We start from the raw sequence: 8,649 nt of genomic DNA on the forward strand, positions 1-8,649 counted from the left end.
TCCTTCTCCTCCTCCCTCTTCCCCTCCTCCTCTTCCTCCTCTTCCTCCTCTTCCTCCTCTTCATCCTCATTCTTCTTTCCCCTCCCCCTCCCAACCCCTTCTTTTTAATGAATATCCGTTGTTGGTAGCGGTGGATATATGTCTTTGCGGGTAAAGTGCCTGACGTCCACACATGGGGACCTGAGTTGGCATCCGGAAACCGTGTGAAAACTGAAGGCGGCAGCATGGACTTGGAAATCCCGCTGGGAGAAGGGACTGGTGGAGACTGGTGTCCCAGGGTTCAGCCAGTCCTGAGGTTGATGACTGGAAACTGTGGTTTTCTGAGGTTAGTTTGAGATTGTCCCATCTCACCCACTGGAGATGATGGTCGACTGGAAGTGAATCTCTTCATAGTGAGGAGGCCTGCTGAGAGGCCCATGACACTGGAGAAAACGTGGACAAGTCAGGCCCAAGGTTAAGGCGACACCCAAGTGAGATCGTAAAAAGGTCTCAGGAGGAGGGTGTCAAAGGGGTTAAAGTCCCACTGAAGCACGGGACCAGCCTGTAATCGGCAGCGGTGAATCCTGGTGCTGGACAGGGCAGACAGGAGAGGCCCTGGGGTTTCCTGGTCAGCCAGCCTAGCAGGAGGAGCGAACTCCAGGTCCAGTGAGCAAGCCTGTCTGAAGCACGAGGTGGAGAGGAACTGAGGAAAGATACCTAACATCAATCTCAGGTCTCTGCGCGCGCGTGCGCGTGCGTGCGCGCGCACACACACACACACACACACACACAATGTATCAAAGGGAGAAAACATGGAATTAAAAAAATCAAAGGAGGGAATAATAAATGACCCAATGTGATTCCAGACATGTGCAGGAACAGGCTGGCAGCAGCTCGGCTGCTCCTAGACAGATGGGGATGAGTCATGAAGCCATAGGAGTTAAGAGATGAAGAAGCCGGGAACTCTCAGCCTCACTCCCAACTGGAAGATGTGTTCTGTGGGCTTGGAGGATGTTAACTCCTTGGGTCTTTCTGGGATCCACCACACTTCTTCCCAGGCTGTTTTTCTTCTCCCTGCCTTGGCTGTGTTTCCCTCAGCAGGGGCTCCTGCCTGCTGGGCATCCTCCCCCTTTATATCTTCCTGAATCAAAGGAAAGATTCTTCGCAGTGTGTTTGCATAGAAACAGATTCATTGTAAACACGTGGTTTTCATATTTGTCTGGGCCCGGAAGGTGAAAAGATGGTTTGTAAGGGAGGCGGAAGAATTCTTTACTGGGCCACTTAAGGATTGCCAGGGCAGCTGGAGAGCTGCTGGATATGTGTGCGTGTGTGGCACTCGTGAGTGTATGTACAAACACACACACACATACACACACGCACACGCACACGAGTAGCGGCAAGCTTGGAATTGATGTCTGAGCCTTTCCCAAGTCTTCTTCAATAAAGAAGCCCCTCTTCGCTGATTCAATGCTAGGAACACACTTTTAAAGGAGAAGGTGTTGGGGATTGGAGGGCGGGGGAACTCAGTTGGCAAAGTGCCTGCCACACAAGTGTGAGGACCTGAGTTCAAGTCCCAGCATTTATGTAAAAAACAAGATGAGACATGTACTACATTTAATCCCAGGGGCGGGGGTGGGCAGATCCTTGGAGCCCTCTGTCCAACCAGCCTAGCTGAAATGGCAAGTCTCAGGTCTCTGAGAGGACCCTCTTTCAAAAAACAGTTACTCCTGAGGAACCACACCAAAGATTACCATCTGAGATATATAGGCAGGCAGGCACTCGCACGTGCGCATACACACTAAACCAAGGATAAATAGTTTTGAAGAGTGAATTTAAGGCCCACGGTGCATGCCTCGTCTCTGGAATTTATAACTAATTGGTAGATGTTTTTCTTCTTACTGGGGTGTGTGTCTCTGCATTCGCTCCCTGATGAGTGGGGTACTAGTCTACTACAGTGAGATCAGCTGGCACATCCTCCTTTGTCATGGTAGCTGACTGGCTTGGGTGGGACTGCCCCTCTGTTAGTGGTCAACATGCTACAGAATCTGCATACTGTAACCACAGCTGTAGCCATCCCAGTCCATCTCCTGACAACGGTAGTCTTAGGGCACTGTGGTAGCATTGAGAAGACTTAGGGGTGCAGGAGCTGTTCGAAGTGCCCCCCTTCTTAGGGAGCTGCCGCTGTGTCCCAAAGTGTCCTCTCCTTAAAGTCATATCCCCACTGCCCACCTCCTCTAAGTACTGGATGGGGAGGCTGCGCCCTTGTCTACAGGTCTATGGCATGTTGAGGGCAAAGCCATGTCAGGCCAGGCCTGCCATCTTTACATGAGACAAAATGGCGCTTTGGGCTATGGCATGAGCGTTCATGCGTTACCATTTTTGTGGGACAGCCAGGACAGTTGTGTGTGGGGTTATCATTTCTTAGTTCCATTTACCTTTTACTTCCATGTGTGTGTGTTTATGTGTATATGTGTGGTGGATTACACACGTGTGGGGTGCACATGTATATGCACGTGTGTGTGTGTGTGTGTGTGTGTGTGTGTGCATGTGCGCATGTCTGTCTGTATGCCTGTGAAAGCTCAAAGCTGATGTCATATTTCGCGCCCCCATGGCTCCCTACTTTATCCGTCGAAGCAGGGTTCTCTCAGCTGAACCCAGAGCTCAGTGATAGGATGAGTCTGCCTGCTCCTTGCCCCAGGGTTCCCAGCACCACCCTCTGAGCTCTGGAGTTGCAGGGGGGGGGGCTTCCACATGCACTGGGCATTTCTGTGGGTTCTCAGGTTCTAGTCTTCACGCATGGCATGCCCGTTCAACACTGAACCCTCTCCCAACTTTGTTTGTTTGTTTGCTTGTTTTGAAGCAGCATTTTATTGACCCAGAACTTAGCAGTTAGGTCAGGCTGACGGGCCAGGGAAACCCAGGGGTCTGCGTCTCAGGTAGCATATGCCCTCGTGCCTGGAGTTGTTCCGTGGACCCCTCGTGCCAGGAGTTGTTCTGTGGACCCCTCGTGCCTGGAGTTGTTCCGTGGACTCTGGAGACTGAACTGAGTTCTTACGCTTTTACTGGTTGGGCCTCTTCCGGGCCTCCCCCAAAGCTTGCATTCTTCTTCCATGCTAGGAAATGCTACCGCTATCCCATTGTCTTGTGCGCAGTCTTCAGCCAGCGTTCCAAGTGTCTCATTTAGAAACTTTATCACGACGATGTTTCCATTTTCCTTTACCCTTATTGTCTGTTCCTCAGTTCTTTATACTGTTTTATAATGTCATCTGATGAAGACTTTTAAAAAAGATTTTTAATCGTGAGTATGTGTGTGAGTCTGTGCACAGGAGTGCAGGTACCGCAGAGGCCACAAGGGGGCGGGAGCCCCCAGCACCAGTGCTGGGAACCAAACTCACATACCTGGAAGAGCCGCAAATGCTCTTCACTGCTGAGCCATCCCTCCAGCCCAGCCCTCGATGGAGTTTTAAAATTTGCCAAGGGCTTGGAAGTAGAGACTCCACATGCATTCCCCTTTGGCTGGTAGACTTGGCAGTTATCCCTCCTGTCTGCTCCTACTGCGGATGGGCACGGCTCTCTTGGTTATTGAGAACAACATTGTTTCTGCCCCACACGGCATGTCCAGGTGCAGCTGACACTGGAGTAGTCTCTTATTCTTTGTGAAGTCAGTGTGATGAGATAAGAGATCGTTATCTGTAAGAAGTCGTGATCTTGGGCGGGCATTTGCTTTCCCGAGGGAGAGGCTTTTGTGGTACCTGGCTCTGAACTCGGGCTCTTTTACAGACAGAGAAGGTATTCTAGCACCAAGCCACACACCCAGTCTATCTTCCTTTACTTGTCTACGTTCATAAAGTATCCATTCCAGGTTAGAGGCCCCGCTCAGTAGTTGGAATGCAGGAACAGGCAGATCTCAATGCCTTACCACCAAGAGCTGTAACTCCAGGCTGGATTTTACTTCATTTTCGTGTGTTTAATGGATTGAAGGTTTATTTGAATTTTTTAAAAGTTTGTGTTGCCGACTGCCTTTACTTCCTGGAGAATGTTCTGTCGCTGGTCTGGCATCCAGGGAGGCCGGCAGGGGCTCTCAGAACCAAGGTTGGCATCGTGGTTGTGCCTCCTATAGAGCCAGGGTCATGTGGCTTGACGCTCAACAAGGCCCGGAACTTGGCTTCATGCTCTGGGCTGCCATCTTGGAATCTTTGACTGACAGATCCTACGTTTTCACTTTACACCAAACTGCAGTGAAGGAGCCTGAACACAGCCTCCGCTTTCTTCCCTGGCTCTGTTCCTGTTCTGGCCTGTGGCTCTTAGGATGGGTGGATCTGAGTCTACTATTATGAATGCGATCAAAGAAATATGCACTGTACAAAACCCAGCAGACAGAAAGCTTTTATGCGAATAGAGATGTGCCTCCGGTCACCATTTCTGCTCCTGGCTCCGCTCCTCGCTCCATTCTGAACTGTAACTTCCTCATGTTAAATAGAATACTGAAGTTCACACCCTCGGTTCAGCCAGCCAGGTGCCTAAGTCACAGGGTCACAGGCATTGAGCTGCTTCTGGCTTTCTCTTCTCCCAGATAAAAGCTGCCGTCTTCACGGTGTGCAGGTGGGTAGGTAGCTGTTTACTTAATCTGCATTCTTAACACAGAGGTGGAGGTAAACCCACTGGAGTTAGACCTGAGCATGAAGGGCAGTTTCCAAGTCCTCTGTGTCTAAGGGACAGATCAACCACGCAAATCATCTTTAGTAATAACTAATTTGGTACAATGCATTTTTTTATTGATAAGGGAAAAAAAATCAATGTTTCAAAAGCAAATAAATCAGAAACCACATTCCTATTTCAAAGGGGTCTTTGTGTACAGTGTTTCTGTGGGGTTGCCTGTGGGTGAGTTCACATGTATTTGCAGCTACATGTGTGCATAATGAGTGTGCCAACAGGAGGAGACCCGAGTCTCTTAGATTGCTTTCCACTTTGTTCATTGAAACAGACTCTCAGCTGAACCCAGAGCTGGCCACTGTGGCTACTTTGAATAACCAGCTTGCTCCAGGCGCCCCCTACTCCGCCTTCCAGATGCTGGAGTTAGATCCGACTGTGCCCACCCGTCATGTGTGTGGGTCGTGGGATCTGAGCCTTGTCCCCCTGGTGGGATACTGCATGTATTCTAAGCTCTGCGCTATCCCCTCAGCCCAGTCTGCACTCCTCTAACCACACGCGCTCACCCATTAGTAAAGCAGTTTGCAAAACCAGGTACCACTACCCCTCAAATCTTTCCCTTAAAAAAAAAAAAAGTAACAATGTGATTTTGACACATTAAATTCTAGGTTATTATGTGTTTAGTGGCCTGTTATCTGGAACATCTCTAAAAACAATAAAAAAATAATGTGCTTTTCTGAGAGCTATCGTGAAAACTAGCTGAAAAACAATCTCTCGAGCAACCTTTTTAAAATTTTTCTGAATCCCTTGACTTTCAAAGAAGTGCTATGCATTCTTTGGCTCCAAAGGGCATTTAGTGTAACACTGCAAGGCCGAGAAGGGCTCACTTTCTAACTAGAGAGACAGCAAGGACTTAAGGTGGCCAGCAGGCTAGGAATGTCTGTACTGTATTTGCCTTAAAACTTGACGTGATGACCCACCCCCATAGCGCTTACCTTTAGAGAAGGGGCGGAGAAGAGAGAAACAGGAGCCGTGGGAAGAGATGTTCCATCCTGTCCAGGCTTGCCAGCTATGCTCCATGAGGGTTTAAAAGACTTTCACTCCTCATGAAGAATTTTTTGGATCTGTAGGGGAGTCATTATAATGGGGGGATCAGGCATGGTGTGTTGATTGTAGAAAGGGCTTCCCCAAAATCTCAGGATGGTGGAGGTGCAGGGAGTCCGTCCCTTAGGGTCTTGTGCTCTCTTTGTCTTAGAAGGGCAGTGTGATGGGATATTGAATTGGAGCAGAGATGGAGTGGGGGAGGAGCAAAGGGCCTCTGTGTCCACACAGGAAAGGCATAGTAGCAGAGTGGTAGTAGACCTGGAAAGTGTAGACTTCAAGGGGGACTTCCAGTTCTGAGAAGTTGTGCAGCTTGCATCTGTGACTGGATCCAGGCTATCATCAGTACCTGTGACGCTCTTGCATTTATATCCAAGATACTGTGCCGTGTGTCACAGGGGCCGGATGAGATGGGCGTGGGTGTTTGCATCTGAAAATAAAAGTGTTTGATTTTATATAGAGAGCCTTAGTACCCACCAAATGGGCATCTGGGTCATTAAATCAAGGGCATCTTTCATATTACCCTGAAGCTGATTACGACATTTTTGTGCACATGGTGTGCTTGTGGGGTGGGGATGGTCAGGGGACACCCGTGAGTCAGTTGTGTCGTCTTTCCATGGGTTCCCAGAATGGACGGAGCTCAGGCTGCCAGACTTGTGTGACAAGCATCTTCACCCCCCTCCCAGCCGTCCTGCCAGCCCTCTTTCCTACCCCTTTGCCAGAGCAGAAAGCCTGTCCACACTTCTCATCAGAGATGATCAACTAAGCTTAGGAAGGCTCATTCTGATTGACAAGACCAATTCTGACAGGTCAGAGAAAGACACTGTATCGACAGGCAGATGCCATCGAGGCTTACCTTGTCCCTGTCCTCTGAAGTTACGGTGGCAGAGTTATTCCTTCCCATGCCCTCCCTGGGTCCTGTAGGCATTTCAGTTGTGCCTGCCAGTAGTTCTATTTTGCACACAGTAGGAAAGTCACACTACCCACATCTCACTGACCCATTTGCTTCCATGCAATTAAGTGTCTGTCTGTCTGTCTTGATGCTTTAACTGCCTAAAAGAGGTTAAGTGGTTGAGCTGAGTGTGCAAGTGTTTGCCTTCAAATCCTTCTTCGAAGACCTCGATTGTGTATAAGCATCACTTAAGGGCCTGTCTGTAGGTCCTTAGGCTATCTGTGGAGAGTCGAGGCTCAAATACTCTCAGGATTCTTACATATTCATGTCAGTGTCTATTTCGTCTTTGACCACCCATGAAATTTGTTTGTAAGGAGGACATTAAGTTATTTTTTTTCTCACCAGTGATCAAAACTCGTGACAAGAAGCAATTTAAGGGAAAAAAAAAGATTTACTCCAACTTATGGTTTGAAGGGACACAGTCCACAGTGGTGAGGGAGAGATGTGAGCAGGCAGCTGTGAGGAGGTGGGAATATGAGACTCCTTCCTCTCCTCCTCACAGGAACTGGAAGCAGAGGGGGGTGACGGAGAGGGGAGAGTGGGGGAGGGAGGTGGGAGGGAGAGGGAGAGGTGGAGTCAGACTATAAACCTCAAGACTCTGTCCCCCAGTGACATGCTTCCTCCAGCTAAGCCCTGCTTCCCAAGGGAACCACAGTCCCCTACAGCAAGTAGTACCACCAGCCGGAGACCAAGCGAGCAAGCCCACGACCCTGCGGGAACATGCCACATCTATTGATAATGGATACCATTGTCTTATGTCTATCTTCCCCACTCACCTCCCAAATCCAGAGCTGCCATAGCCTGTTTGGATCATAGTGTAGCATCTAAACACAGTGCCCCATAGGAGGCTGAGTCCTTTATTTACAGAAGCAGAGCCACAGAGGGACATAGTGTCTGCCACTTATGACAGAAGCCTGACCCTTTGGCCAGCCCTGGAATGGTTTTTGGTGAAGCAGGCCGTGGGTAGGATTTATTTCCACTCCCTGAGAGACTTTGCCAGCTCTAGGCTCTCCTTCCCGAGCCTGCTTAGACAAACCACAGAATGGCTGGCACGGGAGGGATGAGCTTTGTCAAAGAGAAGGAAGTCGTATAGACAGAGCGGCTGGCAGGGAACAGGCGCTCCTTTGAAGGAGCCTTTTACATAGTGGGCATTGTGCACTAATGGGAACCAGGATGGGCTTTAGTTTGAATTTATCAGTCATCTCCAGTCTTGGGCACATAGTGCCAGGCTTTCAGATGACACCGAGGCCCTTGGAAGGGCAGGAAAGTGAGACATAGGAAATAAGCTGTGTCAAGTTACCAGGTGCGTCTGGGAAACCCAAAAGAGTCCAGGCCGAGCCATCGGAGGGACATGGGACAGCTTGCTGCTGTTGATAGCCCCCAACTGTCTCCAGGTCAGACGGCCGTCTGCTTGCAGCTGGAGGGAACTAGAGGATGTTCAGTCTGCTGTTTCCCACCAGTGCCAAGGTCAGAGCAGAGTGCAGCACAGCTGACCTAATATTAGCTGGGACCAAGGCAAAGACTTGATGCTTTACTAGAAAATCATGAATACGACATCATCTTAGGAAGAAAGCGCTTCTGAGGAGCAAACTCATTTTGGGAGATGGGACAAACTGTTACTAGGATGAAGGAAGCATACGTTCATTTCAGTTAAACTTCAAGTTTTCTTGGCTGGTGTCCCTGAAGTGAATGGCCCACTGTGGAAATATGGAGACGACTGTTGTGGGTCTGATGGGACAACTGATACAGGTTACTTAGCTTCCAGAATTCTCAAGTCTGTTTCAGATGACTACTGGAGTCAGCCAAGAACTATTTGGTTTAATGTTCAAGGAAAATGAAGCAAGCCGCAGAACCAAACAACGGCTGCAATAGATGCCCTTGGCCCTGGAAGCCGCAGACCTCAGCCTTCAGCGTGCATCTATCTGTCTGTCTGCCTGCCTGCCTTCCTGCCTCTGTCTGCCTGCCTG

The 8,649-nt window shown here is 49.4% G+C and overlaps 1 protein-coding gene across 2 annotated transcripts in view; it reads left to right on the forward strand.

Moving 5' to 3' along the window:
• The window catches only part of Ptpn14 (protein tyrosine phosphatase non-receptor type 14), a 144,898-nt gene that overhangs the window by 67,937 nt on the left and 68,312 nt on the right, over nucleotides 1–8,649 (forward strand). The gene's annotated exons all lie outside the window — the stretch shown is intronic.

Source organism: Mus pahari, chromosome 5 (assembly GCF_900095145.1).
Source record: "Mus pahari chromosome 5, PAHARI_EIJ_v1.1, whole genome shotgun sequence".
In the NCBI taxonomy this organism is placed as follows: Eukaryota; Metazoa; Chordata; class Mammalia; order Rodentia; family Muridae; genus Mus; species Mus pahari.